At 36.9% G+C, this 23,109-nt stretch overlaps 1 protein-coding gene across 11 annotated transcripts in view; it reads right to left on the bottom strand.

Annotated features, from left to right (window-relative positions):
• The window catches only part of AOPEP (aminopeptidase O (putative)), a 185,570-nt gene that overhangs the window by 133,955 nt on the left and 28,506 nt on the right, over positions 1-23,109 (bottom strand). The window lies entirely within an intron of this gene.

Raw genomic sequence — 23,109 nt, 5'->3', positions numbered from 1 at the left:
AGACTTCAGATGAAATTGTTTGCAAAGTGCAACTGATGTAGTTTAGTGTATTTTACGAGTTCTAACTAAACTGTTCCTTTACTCATATAGGCACAGGCATCTACTTACACTTTTCAAATAATATTCTTCCCTATGAGAGGGATGCAGAATAATTTGAACATCACCTAGATACATCAGAGAAATCTGCTCTGCATACAATACAAAAACCTTAGAACTTTGGCAGTGGCAGAGAAAGTGCAAAAGCTAGCAATAAATTTTTTTAAGATGTTTAGTATAAGTAAACTATAATCACCATCCCTCATTTTATCATCCTTATCAGTGCATTTGGTGCTACAGTCTCAGTACAAGGATAAACTAAAACATTAATATTACTACAGCCCAGATTCCCCACAATGTGTCCTATAATGTTTTCTCTCCTTTCAACACACTTTTCATTGTGATTTAATCAATGTTCTTATGTATTCCATTAAACATTGTCAAAACAAGCATGTGGATATTCGTGTCATGACAAAACACTGTATCAAATCAGTCCTATTCAGTCTTCTCTGCTTGTACTTGCACGTCAAGGAAGAAATTAGAAAAGCTTCCTACACCTCAGGAAAGAGAAATAATCTACTGCCAAAGAGAGCTAACTCACACCAGTTGAGCTTACAATAAGCAGGTTATAATGATTAGCTGAAAGTAAAGTCTGTTGGAACACCTGCTTTGATATTTGAGCATTAGTAATAAAAACAATAGTAACCAGCCTTACATTTTTAAATCAAGCAACCTTTTCAAAAAGGAGAAAGGGAACAAAACATCAAGAAATCCATGCCATTGCTTGAGGGGTTTTGTAAAGATAAAAATCACCCACCATTAAGAATTCCATGTATTCATTGCATTCAAATGCCAGAAGTCTGAAAATTATGTAATCAAGAGGGTGGTTTCTAGGCAGATAATAAATAAAGAATAAGATTAAAATAGAAAGTTTTAAAAACTCCCACAGAATCACATATAAAACAGCAGACCATTGCTATAATTTCCTCTGTGATCACAGGTATAGGACTATGCTCAAAGTAGTCACAATAATAGTGAGAAGACATTTTTCCTGTGGTTTATGATGAAACAGCTAAAGATAGCAAAATGAAACAAGGTCATTTGAAACCACCAAATTAACAGAAATTAACCAGCTTGCAGACATTCTGCAAGAATTTTGGTGTCAGTATGGGTGTCTTAAATCTATCAAGTAAATACTAAACAACTTAGGTGAGCCTCACAGTGAGGGGAATACTGGGGTGTTTTGGTGCACTACCAACACTTCTCTGCCTTTTATTAAAGCAGTAAAAACTGCTATATATGACAACAACAAGAGTTGCCAGTGTATAACAACTGTGGCAAAGGGCAGCACAGGACCCTCCAACCATATTTTACATTTATACTCAAACTGAATCTGTTACAAAGCTTAGCATCTGCCAACAGGGTTAAAGGCTTTATCTTTTTAAATCCCAGCTTTACAACAAAAGGGCTAAAACATCTACATATGTGAATTTATTAATAAATTATGTGGCCCTCTTCACTCTTCCAAAAAAGACAGGTCTGAAAGCATCCTTCAGATCCCCTGTATTTCCATGTTCAGCTTTGTTACAAGAACCAGATGTAAGGCAGAAGTAACACACATGACCACGAAACAGCTCTTTTCCCTCAGTAAGATCCTCAACTACCAGCTGTTTCCTTCAAGCTCTTAGTAATATTGTCCTTGCAGTTTAATTCTGCTGCATTAACAAGCAGAAACTTATCCAAGACATTGGCAAACTCTGAAGGTGCCTGTGTTTGTGTACACAGCTGCAAGCACAAAGCTCTCCTGTGCGGCCATCTCAGATTTTCTTAACCCAGACTCCCCAAAGAGGACAAGGACTCCGATCAAGTCTCATTTGCCAGTTGTGTCAGGAGGATCAGGGAGTATTCCAGACCAAAACAAAATATACAATTAATATATACACACAGGAGCAGACACAGAGTTGAGAAAGGAAGTGGCAGCTGACATACATGCCCCCATCTTAAGTCCTGCATGCATAAGAAATCTGTGTTTAGGCATAAAATAGCCCAGTAAAGGAAATCCCTAATCAATAATGCTGATTTATTCTGAATATGCAGACTTTTCTGCAAGGAATACTGTAGTGTTTCTGAGCTGAAAGTTTGTGAAGAAATACATATTTTTCCTTAGGTTAAGATGAAGCAGTGATATGCAGAAAGGTTGAGCTAAGCTATCACCCAATTAATGTAGTCTTCTTCTGAATGTCAAGAATCATTTGGCTTACTAACTCTAAAACTTTATCAGCTTTGTTTATTTGTTCAGAAGGATTTTCTTTCAATTAAAATAAAATAAACCAAATAAATATGTAAATAAATAGTTCTCCAGTTATTGTAGACAACTGCTGGCAACTCTTGAACATAGATATAAGCCTAAGAATTGAAAAACTGGAAGAATTTCAATCATAAACCTGTTACTGTCCAGCCTCTTGTTTTCCTCGTCACTGCAGTGTTGCTGTTTTATTTGATAATTTGGATGAAATATGAAATGGTCTTAGTATCAAAGCAGAAACAGCAGTACAAGTATGCTATAAATGCAGAAAGCATAAGCAAAGCCATTAACAAACTGGTTTTCCCTAGAGGCATAAAAGCTGGCTGCATGAGAGGTTTGATGCTTATGTTACTGTCCATGGGCAAGATTCTAATCAGACTCAAAACAGTTCATCAGCTTAGGATCTCTTGCCAGTCAAAACCATATCCTGCATACAAATAATTTTAAAAAGGCAATAGCAAAGCTGGAAAAGAAAAAAAAGTAAATCAAAAAATGCAATGTAGAAGGTGAACACTTGAAATAATCACAGTACTTATCTGTGAAGAAGTTGTTCTTGACTGTTTTGAGCTCTTTTAGGGATCCTCATACCGAGATAAAAGCAATTATGTTCATGTTTTATAACTATTTGAGAAAATGCGTAAAGCCTAGGTCAGTTCTTCACACGTGTGCATGTAACTCTTGATATTTCAGTGGAAGAGAGACATCCATGTATCTCAGACTACAATTTTATTATGATATTCATATCTATACAGCATTTAACCACATAAAGCTTTGGAAAAGTTTGCAATTTAAACACATTAAAAAATCCAACAATTGGCTTGTCATGACAGACAACAGGCCCTCAATGCCCATTCCCCAAACTAAAACAGAAGGCTCTAAATTGAGAAGATTCACTCATTGACCAGTAATTCTCAGACAAATTAATAAAAATGTGCCTCTTACAAAAAGCTGTCTCCAACTATGATGTCATATCATTAGCAGAATCTATTAAATCAGTAGAAGATGAGACCTCCTAAAGAAGCAAGCATTCTTTCTCACCAGTAGAATCAGATAACACATCACTAATTTTTTCATAGCTTCCTGTGAGAATCCAGCTGAACCTCAGCAACTCCTTCTTACATAAGTCTATGAATCAAACAGTGGGAAAGCAGAGCCTGTACCACCTGAGTAAAATAATTGGGAGATGGGTATCTGCAGCATCCTGAGGACATGGAAGCACAGACCATCTCAAACACTCCCTCACTACGCCCAAACATTACACAAAAAAAATTAGCAGTGCAAAACACATTACAATATACACCCCACAAATAAAAAATCACATAATTCGAATAAATGAACATTTGATAGAAACTACTGCAGTTTCTTCAACAGCTCCTGGAGCAGCACACTGCTCTCTGCAATTAGTAACATGCAAAAAAACCCCACAGAACCCATCCTTATATGCAAGTTCCTTGTTGGTGAACGATCCAAGTCACATTCAATTTAAACATTCTGCAGCAAGAAACCATCACATGTTGGCCTTTGCCAGACCTTCACCGTGCTCTTCTGACTTAAAAAAAAAATTAAGAGAGCAGATATTTTTAACAAAGTTGAGAACACTGATAATTTAACCAGAAAAACCCCAGCCTATTTGTAAAAGCCAGTACGTGGCACTGCTCAATCCACTGAAAAGTTTTAATGAGCCTGCCAGTGTCACATCCATGTCTCTTAGTTAATTTCTCTTAGTTGTAAGCAGCAACAAGTTACATGACCTAGAAAAGTAAATTAGCTTGAGATTCCTTGTCTCTCTCTAGTAGAACTACAGAACTGCAACATCAGACTATATCAGCACAATTCTTTCAATCTGAACACTGGCTTTTTCTTCCTTTGAATTATACACTTAGGAAAAGGCAGTTTGGTTTTAAAATGCTGCATATAATTCAACTTTGTGTAGTTCCTGCGGAAAGTGTGAAACAGAATCATGAACAAAAGTATTGCAGGAGCACAATCACATAGATTTAATAAGACAAATTTACAAGACTTACAAATTTAGTAAGACAAATGCATGTGTATACTATACATATTCACAGGTTTTGCAAACTCAGATTTTAAAATACCACACAAGGTCTAGATGTTTGCAATTTGAAATTGTTTACAAGCTTGTTTGCTTGGGTTTTTAAAAAATTACTTTCATAAACTTAAAAGAGGTAAGGCTACAGACTAGAAGCTACAGGAAATTTTACTTAGCAAACGCCAGAATTGAGATATGCCAAAGAATGGAAGATGTGCGTTGCTCTCCCTGCATTCAGTGCAGAGCGCAAAAATACCCTAGATGGTGGAAGATAGATTCTTTTGCCTAGACAATGTGGTATCAGCTCAGTTGCACAGGTGCAATTACACTTCAAAGTGGGACATGTGCACTGACAGTCACTCAGAGGAGACACCATGTAATCTATTTTTCAAACCTGTATGCTTTTGACCAGAACCCAAGAAGGCAGGCATGACCATAAACAAAATCCTGGATGCTACCTCGTTCTTTCTGCTTCAGGAGTTCACAGACAGCTAACTCTTCTTCTGGCACAAGTATTGAGACCACAGTGTCTAGGAGAGCCTGGGATTATTTCCAGATGACAGCACCACAGATTAGCCGCACAGAGCAAATACCTAAAGTAACTCCAATATTGCCAGATTAGTCAAGTGAACTCAGCCAAGTCAGATGAAAAGCTGGGGTGTGAGAAAGCAGTTGAAATGACAAAATTTGCTAGTTTAGTCTCATGACTAAAGGAACTTCTACACAAGATGAAAAATCTTGGTCACTTGATACCAAATACAAAGAATACAACTAAATTCATCCACACTTTTCGCAATGCTTTTGGAAATGAGAATATTAATAGGTAAACAAATCAGATTTGAATGTAGCCATATGATTTACTCAGGTTACCCATAATACAATACAATACCTAGGTTAATCATAATACAATCTCATACCTATTAACACAAACAGATAATTTGGACCACACTGCCCATATGTAGAAAAACATTCTATAAAATGATATAAAAAAAGCAACATTGAAAAATCTCTTTCTTTTGGAGTCTTAATTTCAAAAAGCCCAACTACTAGAAGTACCCATACCTTTGGAGGAAGAAAGTGACCAAACATTTTAACTGTTTAAAACACACACTGGACACATATATTGCAATCTTTTTCACTATATACGCATATAGTCAGTGATAACTATATGGGTGGCACATGTAAAAGATACAGAGAAGTAGAAATACTGTATATCGCAAATCATGGATTCATTTTCAATCAACATGAAGAGACATAAAACCGATTATTCAAAAAAACACAGGGCAAAGTGCCATACACATGTGGAAAACAGAATGCTAAAATGCTGTGAGAAAGTGGCTAGTTATGATTTATAATACGTCTCACACTTTCAGTCAAGTTCAAGAAGAGAAAAATAAAAGATGAGTGTGATAACAGTTTATAAACATGAAGGATTTATTCTTGTATCAATGTGAAATACTAAAAGCAAAATCTAATCAAAAGGAACAAGCAGGCAGACTAAGAAAACTTTAATATAATAACAGCCCTTTTAAAATCTGATCTTGGATCATTAACTTCACAACAAGATTACAGCACAAGAATATTACATTCAGATCTGGATGACTTGTGCTTAGCTACATCTGGCTACGCAAAAAATATGAGGTAGAGGGCAAGATTTCTAGAACATCCACCCATTGACTGATCGTTTAATTCAAGGTTTGATTTCAGGGTTGTTTTTACCCAAAGAAAAGTTATATTTATAAACTGATCAGGAATGCTCACATTTCTGTTATTTTTCCAAGTGCCAAGATCAACATCTTAAGTATGCCTTGCATTTTCAGACATATTATGTTAGATTAAGATATCTAAATTTACGTGCATATTTATAACCATTTTGCCCATGTTTCTCTATTTAGGTATTTCTCTGGCTCAAATAATCTTGGGTTCTGAGCACTGATACATATGTTATTTAGTATGGATATGTAATTAAAAACAAAAAATTACACTCTGCAGTTATGAAAGCTTTCCTCATACTGACATCAACATGAACCCTGTGAAGAAAAATTTGCGCCTGAACGCAAGACAGAAATCATTACAAAAGACATCATGAGGACAATGTAAAGCTCAGGCACATGGTTGTCCTTCTCCCTCTTTGTAAGCATGCAATGCCATTACCATAAATAAGATCTATGCAGGTGTTTCAAAAGAGCAGGATATATTATATAGAATCAAAGTTTTTTAGGCCAGTTACATTTATGAAATTTCTTCTGGCTACGAAGCGTGTGCAGTGACCTGAGGAGGGCTGAGCACTTTCAGAAACGCAGAGAACATATTCACTTCCAAGTGGCACACAGCAGAACACTGGTCACGCCTCAGCCAGGCATTTAGGTAGCAATACTTTCAGAAACTACCAAATAAGTATTACTCAAAATGGGAAGAATGCAAACTGTGGAGAATGTTGACTTTTTCGTGAGACTGGGAAGTTATGGCAATTCTGAGAAAACCTGTGGGAGTAATGATGACTAAATGTGAATAGACAGAGAAGAGGCCGTACATCTAAAGATGGCAAGAGTTCTCTTAGTGGAAATATCGCTACAAGATTATGTCATCTTCAGTGTGTGTCATCCATTTAACTTAAAATTAATCTATATTAAAATTCATTCTTAGTAACAGTAAACCACAGAGAAAAAAAAAGAGAAGTGAAGCCCTCCTAATCTTTTGGCTTGCACAATTTTTAATGGTCTGTCATCACAATAATGTGATTTATGTGTGACATTATTTGTAAGTAGAGGGAAAATATAATGATGAATGTTTGCATAAAGTAAAAAAACTGACAGGTGTGTTATTTTCTACTTACACTGGTTATTACTGGAAAGGTATTTTTGTTTTGACACATTCAGCATTCCTGTTAATCAATTTGGAATATAATTTTATATAGGAGTTTAAATATTACAACACCCACAAATATATGTTCATAAGCAAATGCTGCTGGCACAAAATAATAACAAACTCCATTCCTTCCTTCAACAATAGATCATATTTAAGATAATATAAGACTAAAGAGAAAGACACAAGTAAAAAACTGATTTTCTTTGAAATGGAGAAAAATAGAAATAATTCCTGTTCTACACTCCTGAAATACTATATTAATAATCAATTTAGAGTGCAAATGTAACAAATTTAGCCATTTTGGACTTGTTATGCAGATGTTAATTAAAAGTTCTTTTGCTGGGAAATGCCAGACATTGCTAAGGATAAAGTATTTATCTGTTGAATTCTATTTAAAAATAGCACCATGCTCTGCCCCTAATGTCAGACAACTGAAAAAAACCTCAGAAAAGGGGACTTTGTCTTTTGCACTAAGTATACTGGTAACACTGCTAACACCTGTTAGCAGGTTATCAAGCTGTCAGGTCACTCAGGCTTCAAAAAGATATCCAGATCCAGAGACAAAAAGCAGTGATCAAAGCCTGACCACTCACAAAGGGAAAAATAACGAAAACACTGTTATCTCCAAAAAGGCAACCTACAAGCTAAGAACTCAGGAGATGTCAAGACTTGAAGCATGCCCTTTGTGTCATGGCAATCAATCCACAGCCTAATGTCCGGACAGAAATATCATTGTGCCAGACTGTTGGACAGACTTCTTGGATATCATACCTATTCTAGTGCTCATGTGACAATGAGCAAATGAAACCTACCTTATTTCAGGCTTTGTTTTAGATAAAATCACCTTCCCACCTATAAGATATCCCCATTGGTGTTAACTACATGGTTACTACATTTAAATAGTAGAGTAAAACAGCATTCCACTTTGTATGTTAACTACTTCATTTGGTAAAAGAGTTTATTTCTGAGGATGATAATGCTTATGTCTGCATTAGTGTTTTCAGTTGGATCAACAGTGTGTTTCTAAAGCAAGTCCTTCAGTCATTCACATGTTCCAATCTGTTTCAGGTCTCACTGAGATTTAGGTGCAGGCAAACTGGATTATCTCTTGTGGAAACTATGGAGGAATTTCTGTTCCAGTTGTGCACCATTTCAATCCAAAACTAACATAAGTGTGTGAAAAAATAAGCACTCTTACGAACAGCTTCAATGCTGAGGAAGGAATATTTAGCTCAGGGAGTCAGACTAAATCAAGTAAAAAGTACATCTCTCCAACTGTACAGACTCTAGATGGAGGAGTCTCCATACTGACTACTTCAGACTATTTCTTCATCCAATACATTGGTGCTGTATTACTTGTTAACACGGTCAACTCCATTAAAAGTGTGGGATTTTTAAGACTACTTTTTGTTCAGGCAGAAATAAAAACACATTTAGAACAATTTGTAAAGTTACTGGCCTGGGTCTAAGCAAGCTGATCCATAAAGTAGAAATTAGTTCAACACTGTCATTGTGAACATTTAGAATTTGAGACTGATTTCAATGGAAAACAGGCACATAATACAATCACTGCCTAAAAGCTGGACTGACTTAAACCTATCATGAAAATCACTTAGCTCAACTAAATCTCTCAGGTTGATAGGCCTCTAGGACAAAACATCTGTGACTCAAGTCAGTATCCATGGAGTTTATTTCAAGCAAAAAGTGTAAGGCAGTACTAACTATGTCCCTTCCTGTCTTATTACAGGGAAAAAATCAAAAGAGAATGTAAGCCAATCCTCTCAACACACACACTCCAAAAATAACAGAGAAGGATCATAAGATCTCTCTACAGTTGCTGGACCAAGTGTTTCCTAGAGTATCTACCAAAAAAGTGTACTTTGCTAAAAATGTTACATTGCTCAAGCTATTCTTAGCAGTTCTGTCATCCACCAGGCCTTGTAAGCAAACAGAATTTCTCATCTAAAAATAAAAAGCTTTCTTGTGGAAGTGTGATAAATCACTTAAACACTCATGTCCAAATGTTCTTGTACAAACCAAATAAGCAGAAGGCTGTTTAATTTCAAAGGAAAAAAACCACACAGTACTACAGTGGTGTGTAAAGCAGCTGGAAGTGACACACAGTGGAAAGAAGCCAGATCAAAAGAAGAAATTATATTCCTTGGCAAAATAGGTCCAAAGCTGCCAGCATGTGATGGTGGTAGTGTTCAAAAATAAGTACGGCACTCTTAGCCAAACAGGAGCAGCAGCTTATTGAATACCATGACCACAGCTAAGCCATGGCTTCAGAAGCAAATTTAGGTAATCACCACTAAAATGTCAAAACAGTAACACTAGCCAAACACTCTGGATTAACTTTTCTAAAAGCACAGAACACGTGACAGATGAAAATTATGCCTTTTGACACATGCTGGTGTCTCCTGAAGATGATAGGCCAAACTCAGACCTGAAAAGGCCCATAGAAGAACTTGAAGCCCACTGCTGCCAAAATTAGAGGAAAACCTCAGACCTCACATGGTAAGTGAATATCAGAACTTTGCTTAGACAACTAGCAATTGATCATGAGGCACTGAAATGTTTTGGTTCTTACCTCTCACCAAAAGTAACTGAAATGTGACCTAGGCCCCTAAGAAGCTCCATTCTAGCAGATGTTGGTGAGCATAGAAAGAAAAGGATTAGCACAGTGTTAAAGTGAAAAGGATATTCTAAGTTCAAATAGCTGCTTAACATTACAAATTAAATTAAACTGTCCTTCAGGAATGAAGTCTCCCCAATGACAGATTGGTATGACAGCAAAGAAACAGGAAGAATAGCAAATACAGGAAGTATAGGATCCAAGTCATTAAGCAGAGGGAGACTTAACTGAATGGTCATGATCAAAGCTAGTACTAAATTACAATAAATTAGGAAAAGAGACTTAAATGTACAATAGCATAGAGGGGGTGAATGTTAAGGAACTGAGAATAAAGACTTGCAACAGCTGAAAAAAAGTGGGGAAAAATCCGAAGTGCCAGTGCTATTAAAAAAGACACCTTGGGATAAGTTTTCAAAGAGCTCAAGCATAAATAAGACTGAAAACTAAACTGAGATCTAGAAGATAAAGTTACCAGTCAGAGGCAATGATTACAGTATATCATAAAGTACTTGCAGAAGGTCTCAAAAAAACCCCAAATATAAACAAAACCCCAGTTGTGATGAGAGAGGCATTCATATCTCCTGATTTATATAAAGTCAGAGCTTTTACCACCAGATTTTGTTTGTATAAGAATTTCCTGGAGAAACGGCTTAATTTGGTGAACAGAAACTAACCCTAAACCACTGGAAAACCACAAGATCCAAATCCCCACTGCTAAGCAGTGTAGTGGTGAAGGCCTCATTTAACCCCTATCTCATCACTTTGCACTCAGAAAGGAAATATTAGTAAAATTTAAATAATAATCTTACAAACTCTTATGGTGGCCATAGAAGAGGAATTATTCTTAACAACCCCTATATGATTCCACTAACTACAGAAGATGATTGTGGTAAGTTGTGGGAAGCCTTGTGGAGAAACATAGAAATACATGGTTACAAGAAAAACGATTACTTGCAGAGAAACACCTCATCTCCACCACTTTGTTTTGATGTTCTAAATGTCCTGTCTGGGTTCTTTTGAGTTTATCCTATTTTTCCCCTCTAATTTTTCTTCTCAAGCTTTCTGGAAGGAAAAAAACCCAAAACCTTGAATCCCAGCCCCAAAGTAAATAGTTTAGTATTTGTGTATTTCAAAAGATCTAAAAGCCCCTATTGTGTTGCTCAATTGAAATTACCTGAGAATCACACTTCTGGAAAAATACCAAAATCAGCAGGAAAAGTCTCACTCACAGACTAGGAGAAATATAAATCTTAGACAGGTATTTCTTCCTGTTTGTAAGCATTCTGTGGTCCTTCCACTTGCTTCACAACCAATTTTGACTTGAATTTCCTCTTATCACAGCCTCTATTTTGAATTTAACTTTTGAGAAGGAAAAGAAAAAACATGAAAAGCAGGCTCTTCTAGCACCAGTCCATAGAAAATTCACTCAAAAAAGCCCTGCTAGTAGAGGTGAAAAAAAACCCTTTTAAATCAGTGCAAAAATACATAAAGCCTTTGGTAACCTTGTTTCACAATTTTGGGCAGGATTTTGGTTTTGTTCTTAATTAAAAGAACTTTTGGGTCAATTTGCTTAAAAGTCCCACAAAACCAGACACAAACTACTACTAATTACAAAATATTCTAACAAGTTACAAAAGCAACCAACAACTGCAACAGTCTCTGAACATGTTCATCTCTTTTGTCTACCATCTACTTCTGCCACTTTAGAATGTTCCCAAGGATGCTCAGATCCCTAAAGAGCAATCTAACATGCACACATTCCCAAATAAAGGGAAAAGAATCCTTCAACAGGGCAATAATCCAAGTCTCCAGAAATTATGGATTTACACAATGAAATTGTGCAATATAAGAAGTTTATCAAGCTTCAGAAAACAGTATTGCTGTAGTATTCCCTTTACAAGACCAAACAGAAAAGCATTCCATAGGAATTGCTTCATAGGGCTATGCAGTCCCTGCTCAAATTAGGCACTTTTGGAAGACTACTCCTTTACTGCGGCTTTCAGTCACTACACAAAATTAAAATAATAACAGCCAGAAATAATATTCCCAACGTGATACTGCAGCAACTTAATTAATTCAAAAAAATTATCCTCAGAGGTGTCAAATACATCATTTGAAAGATTAGAATGAAATTTCCTTGTTTTCACTAAGCCATGCAAAAACACATGGTTTGATATGGTGCCTGGAATATGTTCACTAGCTAAATTTTCTGGCTTGTTCCCTCACAGATCCTATGTCATTACTCATTTCCATCAATCTCCTCTCCCAAGTAACCCGCAACAGGACAAGAAGAAATGGCCTCAAGATGTTCCAGGTGACATTTAGTTTGGATATAAGGAAAAATTTCCTTACCAGAAGGGTTATTAGACAGCAAAACAGGCAGCCTAGAGAAGTGGTTGAGTTGCTATCAATGGATATTTAAAAGATATGTTTTCTATTTAAAAGAAATCTATTTTAAAAATATGTTGACGTGACACTTAGGAACATGGTTTAGTGTGGACTTGGCAGTGTTAGGGTAATGATTGGACTCAATGACCTTAAGAGTCTTTTCCAATCTAAATGATTGTATGATTCCCCTCAGCTTATCCTCTATCTGATCTTCCTCACAACACATCTATTTCAAAACCATGGCTCTGCCTTCCTCCACACTACCTTCTGGCAGTTTCTATACCCCTGCAGCTGAAAGCAAGAGAGAATTAGCAATTAGGCCTCTGTCAAATGATTAAACCAAATGTACTCTATAACACACACTGAAATCAAGACATGGAGATGCTGTGAAGAGATTATTTCCATCCTTTTCTTTTTCCCCCATCTTCTTCTTCCATGTGTAAGCAGTGATACACATTATTAGCATTGCAGTGGAAATGTCTGAACACAGTCTTTCACATCCCTCTCTAAAGAGCCTGTAGCTGACACATGGACTAGAAAGTCAGGTCTCTGTTCCCTGGTTTCATTTGATAAGCAAAAAGGGCTAAAGGTAAAGATGCTTAATTGCTATGTTCACAGAAAGTGACTTTGAATACAACTAACCAGTCACCCAACAAAGACAACATCTGTGCAAATCACAGGTAGGAGAATGAATTCCTATTCCAATGTGCCAAAAGTTTTAAATAAATAAGAGAAGAAAGCCATCACTAGAATCAGCTTTTTGTCCAACAAGCTCTAAACCATAGTGTAAATAAAGATTTGCAAAAGAACTCCAATTTGCAACAATATCTCAGTATACATCGTAAAAATTAGGAACATTAGTGTTTATTACCTCATCTCAACTAACAGCTGAAAAGCACAAATATTTACAAGGACACCCACCTCTATATTTTTTGATGGTTTGGCCATAAAATTTGAAGTTTCACTGACAAATTATGATCTCATTCATGTAGGACAGATCTACCCAGAACTTACTGGAATCACTCATTATTTACACGAGCATCACTGTGACCATAACATTCAATGTATTATATTCCAAATAAGAAAATTCATCATCTGTATATATTACCTGGCTGCTGAAGTTGAAATTGTATGGGCAAAATTGAATTGCTTCTTTGGACACATTAGGTGGAAAACCAAACCAAAAACATAGGCACTAATTTAAAACAGATTCAATCATAAACTGCATATCATATGTTTGGAGAAGGAACAGATTTTGCACTTATTAAGCCATTCAAATTACTCTTACATTATTTCAAATAATTACATATTTTAAAACAGATAAGTGATTTTTCGCTCATGGATTCATATTTTTCCACAGAGTTAAGCAGGAACACTTGTTGTAGAACTGAAGGATGAAGAGGGGGCAAGAGGATTTTGTTTGCTTGTTTATTATGGGGATTTTTTTAAGGGACTGGGAGATGCACAAGAAAATAATTAAAGCCATTTTTCTTGTATAATACTATACTGTTGGTTCAGTCTGAGTTCTACATACATCATCAGAAAGATGAAAATGCTTAGAAAAATAATCATGATAGTCACACTTAAATTTAATCCCTAATGAAATGTCCCATATTGTAACTGTACATCACCTAAAACAATTTCCCAGTGGAAAACAAAACAAAAAACATTATAAGAAATATGTCTCCTTCATTCAACTAAATCAAATAGTAAAACTGACATTGGACAAAACCTTGCACCACTAAATGAAACCACCACCACCCACATTCACAATGGCATATATACAGGTTTTCTTGAACTAATCATGCTGCAGGAGTACTTAGTGGGCATTTCCAAAGGCTTAACAACTTTCTGAATCAAATTCTAAAGAATTGAATAGAATCAGTCTATTCCCAAAACATTTCATAGAAGATGACACCATATGCAATAAGACTAATATTATAACCCTCTATCAGGGTATTAGATCTGCTGTGACTAAAAATCCCATTCCTTACCATCAATTTCAACAGCTGTTATTATTTTTAGTGCACTGGAACTCCTACATATGAAACTTTAATCTTCCAGGATTAGAGGTAATAATGAAAATGCTTGTATTTTTTTTTAAAAACAAAGAGGTAAAACAGAATACCATATTTTATTTCAATTAAAGACAGATTTTTGTTAGTTCTAGCAGCCCAGAAGTTTGGAGTATACCTTTCAAACTTGGAAGGTAGCTAGTACCTACTATCACAAACAAGAAAAGTTTGGAAAGGCCAGTGAAATGTTAGAACACTGGGTTTAGGTCCAAAAGATATGGGCACAGTTCCTGACTTAACCTTTGCAAGGTCAGGAGAAAGGAATTAGGATATATGTGTTTCTTCAAAAGATCTCCTGTAACATCTATACCCACCAATTAGTTACCTGCCAAATAAGAATGCATTCCTACTACTTTCCCAGATTTTCTGAAAACAACATTAATTGTTGAAAAGCTCTCAAAGTACTATGGCAACATGAATGAGGCCATACAGGTAATATGGAGGGAGAGGTGTCATTTGTAACAGAACCTAAAACCAAGGGAGTAGCACAAGTAAAAGCACTGAAGGCTTGGAATCTCAGGAAAAAAAAAATCAAGCTTGAAGAGGCCTCTTTTCACCGCCTCCTGAGATGGAGGTTCCACAAGCTCCCTGGACCACCTGTTTCAGTGCTTATCCTCAATAACTGTTGTTCCTTGTATCTCCTTTTAAATCTATTACTACAACTTGTGAATGTTGCTCCATATATTTTCCCTATTTCTGAGAGACCCATGGCTTTGGCTCTCTTTTTCTGCAACCACACCCTCAGGTAGCAGGAGACAGTGATTAGTCTCAGTTAGTAATATCTTTTCCCAGGCTGAACAAATCTAGCTCTATCAGCCTCTTCTCATACAACTATTCTCATAGTAATGCTAGCAGAGGCCTGATTCACTTTGCATCTCTGACATAAACGTGCAGCCCAAAATTGGGCACAGTGTGGTGTCATAATTGTAGCCAAAACTATTGCTCCAGGCCAGGGGTAGGCAAGTAGAGCAGAGGCAAATCAATACTGCCTACCCAACTCTCTGTGACTAACCCAAAAGTTTCCCTGCCCAGAGCCCAAAGATGGAGCTCAGGAATAGATCACTCAACTGCTCATACTCCTCACTACTGCTCATAAGGGCAGGACTGCACAGTTTTTGCTCAGCAACTTCATGGTTTTTAGGAACACAACTTCTCTTAGCCTCCTCTGAGCTTGTCACCAGCAAGTACTCAAACTACTACTCATACAAGAAAAGGGCTAGGGATCCTTAAACCATACTCCTGTTAGTAACAAAACAAACAGAACTACAAACAGGAAGAAAAATAAAGCCACCAATTTGTTTGCATAATTTTGGTGGGGTTTTGTTTCAGCTTGAAACCAAATCTACAGCAAAAAGCATTAGCACCTGGCAATTAAAGCCAGAGGTAAAGTAATATGCATGGATTTAATGATTTCTCTGTACTTCCATTTGTTTTAAGTATGATTGGTCATGCAGTCTACATTTAAAATCTAAAATCTGTTACCTGGATCAGGTTCTTCCTAGGTGGGGCTGGTAAATTGCAGTAATTATCATAGAGACTAAGAAAGCTTCCCATACTTGGTATGGCAAGTCAGATCAGAGATAATTGCATGACAGAAGCCTGTGGCTGCTTTGAACACTGTCTTTCTTTTGGCCCTTTAAAAATAAGGCTTATGGCTTCAAAACAATTTGCAGCATTTATTATCTTCTTTCTTACCACTCACAGCATATACATGCAAAATCTCAGCATTTATTATCTTCTTTCTTACCACTCACAGCATATACATGCAAAATCTCTGCATTTATGAGCACTCTACTATTTATATCATTCAGAAAGTTAATTGGAATGGTTTAATGTTGCTAACTGAATATTAAACAATAGATAGACTATATTGCTACTGATCTATAAGAAAAAGTAATTTTCAATCATATCTGTTGGTAGGAGAAAAGAGTTAAGAGAGATAAAGTAAGACACAGGGAGAAAGAATTCTGAAAATTAATTTCAAAATCACAAACTCAGTGTTCAATAATGACAAATAATTTTCTCATTTCTCCGTGTTCTAGCTCTCTATAAACAGTCATTTTTGAGGGAAAATTATACTTTTACCTTATAAATGCCAAGCGGCTCATATAACACAAATAAAATAATTCACATTACCTACACACCTATATATGCGTATATATAAAGGGCAGGTATATATTAGGCATACACACATATATATATATATATATATATATATATATTTATAGATATACAAACACAATGTGCATAGAAACATGCTGGCCTCACACATGTGTGTACAATGGCCACACCCATTTCTCCTAAGCCAAACCACTACATGTCAGCTTTAAGCTGTGAACAGGCCTTTACAGCTATAAACCACTGAAATACAAGCTTATATTGGAAATGCTTAGGCACATTTAACTATAATGATGTTAACAGGCTCTGCCATAATTCTAATCCTAGAATTCAAAAGCATGCAGTTACCGTTCTACAGCAGCATCAAAAGAGCCCCACAACCTCTCCAGCTTCAATGACCAAATGCCCTTTTAAGAATACATGTGCCACACAGCAAAAGTAGCAAGTGGTTTTTAAACTCCTAAAATTCTTTATTAATCTCATAAAATTACAGATAGTAACAATGTAAATTTGCATACTTGAAACATAAGTAAGCCCATATGTTCTAAAACATCCTTTTTTGTATCAATTTTGGTCAGTAATGTCAGACTGAGATGTTATCGTCTTGTGATACTATCCCATAAGAGAAGCATCTTATGATAGGCAAATATTGTACCTTGTCTTCCAAAAGCACTGAGAAACCTCTTTGGAAAACTATCAAAAATGCAAAAGAAATCCCCCTGATGCTGCAGAACACACATCTGGCTTCTCTGTTAAAACAGCAGCTTTAACGCTTATGAGTTAACAGACCAACAAGGCACATTAATAAGGAAATACATCACACCTCACGTACTCTGAATCCTGTTTTGATACCAAAATGACAACTGGATGGAAGACTGTGATTGCCGTGCTACCAAAGCATACTTCAGACTTCAGCTAAGGCTCAGCAAATATCTTCAAGAAAGGGTTAAATCCAGAAGATTGGGTGAAAGGAGAGAATAGTTTCTCTCTAACTAACCTGGCAGGTGGGAATGCTACAACTGTTACTATTGTAAAATTCCATTTATTATGCCTAAGTGTTCATTATCCACCTGTTTGGAGAAGTAGAATTCCTGCGCAGAGATAACGCTCCACATGCTTGAGCCTCTTGCTGGGAGAGAGCAAGATCACAAAAACACTGCCTAGTAATGAGCGGTGTGTGCATGAGATATACTGGGGCAGGCAGCAGGCACCCCACTGTGCCCTCGGGCGAACCAAGCCTTGCAGAGGCTGTGCTGCTGTGTGCCTCTTTGCACTGGGATGAACTAAGCCTAACAGAGCCTGTGTTCCTCTGGGTCTCTGCCCAATGTTGTTCGTAGGTCAATGAAATAAATCTACTCTTTGCATTTCAGCTGCAAAGTGGTGGTTGCCCTGGTTACCTCTTTGAGTCAATCATGCAACTTCTAAATGCCACTAGGTCCATATGTCTGTGTTGTACAGGCACACACTCTGATTTACTACTATCACAGCTAAGACTCAATTTTTCTTCCACCATATTTTTACTTTTTGCTTGATATTTTTGTACATGATTATGTCTGTGTGGATAACCAACTAGTGATAGGCAAAATATAAACTAAATGTTAAAGGATTACTCTTGTGAATATTTTGTCAAATTAAAACAACTGGAAATGTGCAAAACAGTGTGTCTACATTTGTATTGATTCAGAAAAGGCTTCTACAGTAGTATCACATAGTAAAACGCAGTTCTGCAAGACTGAACAATATTAAAGGTTTTACATTTAACTTTGACATTTGAATGTTTTCCAGTAGTCCTAGCTGATTTTCTATGGGCTTATCAGTTGTCATCATAACTCTGCAGACATACAGAACAGACAAATGATGGCTATAGATGCACTGATGAAAGAGGCTGCTTCAGCCTTCTCTTTTCAATTCAAGAAGTTAACAATCTTGGTGACATAGACTGGAAAGACTCAAGAGTTCTGCTGATACAACATTTTTTGAAGAAACAGATATTCTTTCTTCAAAGAAGAAAGGTATATGTACCAAAGACAATTTTTTAACATGACAGGAGAAGAGTAAGATCTTTATGAACAGGAATTTAAAGCTGGGTTGCTAAATCCACATTTAGTCAGCAGACCTGGTTTATAAATATTCCAAGCATCCTCATCATCAAACACCATTTGGGTTTCAAGGGTGTCCAGCAGAGTTGAAAATAAGGCCACTAATTTTAGAGCCTAAATAGAATTCAAATTATATAACACTAGGACACTGTTTTGAAAATGTCAGAATCTTGCTCAGAAGTTCTTTGGTTCCACTAGCTTTGCTGGGCAAAATCGTCTGTAAGTACAGATGAACCAGATTTGACCAGATGTCCATCTATCCCACAGTCACTATTAGTACTAAGAGTTTCAGGAAAAACTAGGAGTGTGGTATGTACCAAAGGACACTTTTCTCATCATACTCTTCTAGATCCCAGCAACATGTGATGCACTTAGAAAGATTATTTGTACATGGTACTAGGATAAGCACTTAGTACAAAACTAGTACATTAGTACATTAATTCAAACAGAAAAAGCAGTAATCTTACGTCATTCAAACAATGTGTGCTGGAAACAAAAGTTTAAAAACCATTGTTTCAAAAAGAGAATTTCAACTGAATGCAAAGGCTTACAGTTCTCAGGAGGGTAAAATAAACATCAGCACATGTGCTCTGAAGAAGTAGAAAGCGGCTAAGCAGTTTCTAATACCACAGAAACACAAGGAATTGGTGTGACTGTGAAAAAGCTAAAATAGTTAAACACTGCAAGAAAAGTCAAAGTCTCAAGGGCAGGCTCAGGTGGCACTAAAAGTTAGAGTTTCTGTATTTGAAATAATGTTTTTCCTCAGGGAATGAAAAAGAACAAGGAATTCAGAGTCTCTTCAGGTTCTGAAAAAAAGAATTGTGAGAAGAGATATCTGAGTACTAGGATTTCAAATGGGATCAACAAAACTGGATTGGGAGTGAACTGATTTGAAGAGCCCAAACAACCAGCGAGTACACAGAATACCCTACTTTTCATCTGAAATCTTTCCTTCAGCTCTGTTAATGTGCAACTGCTGGCTCATATGAGAGCATCTGCAAATGTGAAATGCTTCCAACATTTAAACGCCAATGGGGCCAACAACTCCTCAGGGAAGTACCATATCACCAACAGTATCAAAAGATAGTGCTACTTTTAATCTGATTTTAACCTCTTAGTTCTCTGAGTGCATAAATGATATGCACCTTTCAATGCAGTGTATGGTCAAGGATCTCTTCCATGAACAACTTAATTACAATCTCTAGGGCCTTGTAGTCTGACACACTTCCCTATTCCTTTTACTCCAATTCACTCTCTTCTGCTAGTGAAAGAACTTAAAATTAGATAACTAACTGCTGTTACATGTTCATGAGATTCTCAACATTCTAGAGAAGGCATTGAATCTCAGGCTTTTAAGCTACTTAAATTTGGCACACAATGCTTTTAATTTCTGTACAGTTCAATGTAATATCACCAACAAAGAAGTGCAGAACACATCATGCTTTTACTAGCATGAATTTAGGAGAAACTATACAGAATCACTTAAATTAAAATAGTGTAAAATTAAAGTGTGCAAAACTAAACCCTCCATCTTCAAAGATCTATAGGAAGCAAGAGGAAATTATTTTTATATTTCCTCTATAAATATATTTCCATACAGAAGTCCATAGAAAATTTAAAAACAAGGAAGATATTAACAGAAAACACAAGTACAATGAATATGCTTTCAACTATGGCTTTGCTCATAATGCATCTGTCAGATGTATTATGTCAGATATCAAGAGAAATACAGCTGACCCACAGTAGCTGCCACTGAAAGAGGCAGTTCAAAACACCTAATTAGATAATTCTGTGCAAGAACTATCATAATTTCATACCACAATCTAATGTGTTTGGGAAACATCTCTCCCAAATAAGAAGAAGCATTTTGAGATGCGAAAAACACGGTAAGTATAACTAAAGGAGGAACAAAGAAAAGTACCAAATGCTGCAAAACCCCAATACTTCAGGTAATTACTAAAATTTATGTCTGTTTCCTATCCTGGTAGACAGGAGTCCAATTAGATTTCTCATAACAACAGCTTCTATGTGCTGGCATGCAGTATTATGTTTGTACTGCTACAGATAGACTAGAAGATAAAAAAATAAACACTATAGCAGCCTTTTTAACCCAAGGTAATAGCTAACTTTTTTTTTTTTGCATGGGTTTTGACATGGATTTGCACACAGCTTATTGTTAGCTTAAGCAATTTAGGCAATTATCATTGCATGCATAGGAATTAACCATTTAAGTTGCTATATACACAGAAGCTTCTATTGGAGAAATCACATACAACAAGAACAAATAAGCTATTATGAGTCACTTAACAATCTTCTGCCCAAATACAACTTGACATTTAAACATCTTAAATTAGTTCTTACATTAGTTAAATTTTTAAAAATTTGTATGTGTTTGGCTTGATGCACTGTTAAATACAGGCAGTGGAAGTGCATCAGGAAGTATGCACACCCCTTCTTTCATCCTTATTTTCAATAATATCAATTGCTTGGAACTGACAGTGGTTAGATGAAGCATAGGGGAATAAAAGCACAGCTTCTTCTCATGTCCTTCACAAATAAAACACAATTATAGTGTTCTGAACACGTAGTCTGGACTCAGATAATGACAGATGGTTTTGCAACAATTCCCTGCAGGTACCTTTTTCCTATAAATTCTGGGAAAGGTACATGCAGAGAAGGCATTGAAAATTTCCCATAGAGAAATAGCCTATCAACAACTAAATCATAAAGATTTCTCCTACTGTACTGTGCTGTAATTTTGGCCCAGACATCACTGTCTGCTTTCTCTTTCATTTTGAACTATTTGTGTGTCTTGCCTTTCAGGATTCCACAGATCCCTGCTCTTATCTCACAGCTAAGTCAAATGGCTGGATTCTTTCCCAATTATAGCAAGGCCCTGTGCCAACCCTTTAGTACCATGCCTTTGAAGTCACAGAAGACTGCTGAGGAGCAGCAAATTTCATATGGCTTAAAGAATATGGCGCACAGTACCACACTGCACTTCAAATCAAACCACCAGGCAAAGAATGGAGAACCTGTGGTAGGAGCACAAACCAACTTGATGCCTTCATTGAGTGAAGAACTATCATTGAAAACTCAGTAACCAGCAAAAGGGATCTAGAAAGCAGCGAGCCCTATATGACAGAGAAGGGCGACTGAATGCTAAAATTTTACATTTTCTAGATCTAGATGAAATATAAAAAGCAAGCAAATGTCTACTAAAACCTATACAATATTGTAAATGTGCCAACATAATTTTTGACTTTTAACCCAAAAGAGGATTGCAAGAGGAAAGATATAGGAAAAAAAGTCTACAGCTTGAAAGGGCCAGTCCAATCAGCTAAAGGTTATAAGACTGGTTAAAGTCACCAGGAATTTGGTGACTTCAACCAGTCTGGTTAAAGTCACCAGGATTTAGTTTCACCATGGGACCCGCTTTGTGAAACCTGGCCTGCTGACGGGGTCCATTGGTCAGACAAGGTAAGAGCATCTTCAGTCCTAGGTTTGCCAGGTTGGAGAAGGTAGCTTTAAACTAAAGTTGCTGGGGAAGGGGAACTTCAATCCACCCCACTGATATGATGCACAGAGCCTGGAGAGAGATCACAGGTCAGCACAAGGGCACCTGAAGAGCACCACGAAAGAATTTCATCCAATAAGTCAGTTTCCTCAAGGGCCCAACTTAAAAGCCTCCATGCTAATGCATGCAGCATGGGGAACAAACATGGCCTGCAAGGCCATGATCTTATTGGCATCAGTGAAGTTCCCAGTGACTGGAAAAGGAAATACAACCCCCATTTTTAGAAAGGTACAAAAGGATGACCTGGGGAACTACAGGCCAGCCAGTCTCTACTCAAGGTCCAGAAAAGCATGGAGCAGATCCTTCTGGAAACTATGCCAAGGCACATCAAAGACAAAGAGGTGATTGGTGACAGCCAATGTGGCTGTACTACTGACAAATCATGCCTGAGAAGTTTGGTGGCTTTCTAAGATGGGGTTACAACAGTGGTGGACAAGGGAAAAGAAACTGATGTCATCTACTTGAATGAAAAGAATTGGACACTGTCCTGCACAATATCTTTGTCCCTAAAATGGAGACATTTTATGGAAGGACCACTCAGGAAGGATAAGGAATTGGTTGGATGGTCACACTCAAAAGGGTTGCAGTGAATGACTCATTGTCCAAGAGGAGAATAGTGAGGAGTGGTATCCTCAGGGGTCAGTAATGGGACTGGCCCTGTTCAGTATATTTTTAACAGACACAGACAATGCGATCAAATGCACACAGCCAGTTTGCTGATGACACCAATCTGAGTGGTACAGTCAAATCTCTGGAGAGAACAGATGCCATTCAGAGGTACCTGGATGGGCTTGGTACCTGGACGGGCTTGAAAACCTTCACAGGCTTGAAAACCCTCACAATTCCATGAAAACTTGATAGCATAATCCCTACTATTTGCCCTCTGCTTCTGAAGATAAGTGTTTGACTAGAAACCCACACTTTGGAAATGCTTGTGAAGAAACCCTAGATTTGGACT

The sequence above is a fragment of the Zonotrichia albicollis genome, chromosome Z (genome assembly GCF_047830755.1).
Source record: "Zonotrichia albicollis isolate bZonAlb1 chromosome Z, bZonAlb1.hap1, whole genome shotgun sequence".
Lineage (NCBI taxonomy): Eukaryota > Metazoa > Chordata > Aves > Passeriformes > Passerellidae > Zonotrichia > Zonotrichia albicollis.
Note: the sequence above shows the minus strand (reverse complement) of the source record. Positions and strands in the feature narration are given on the sequence as shown.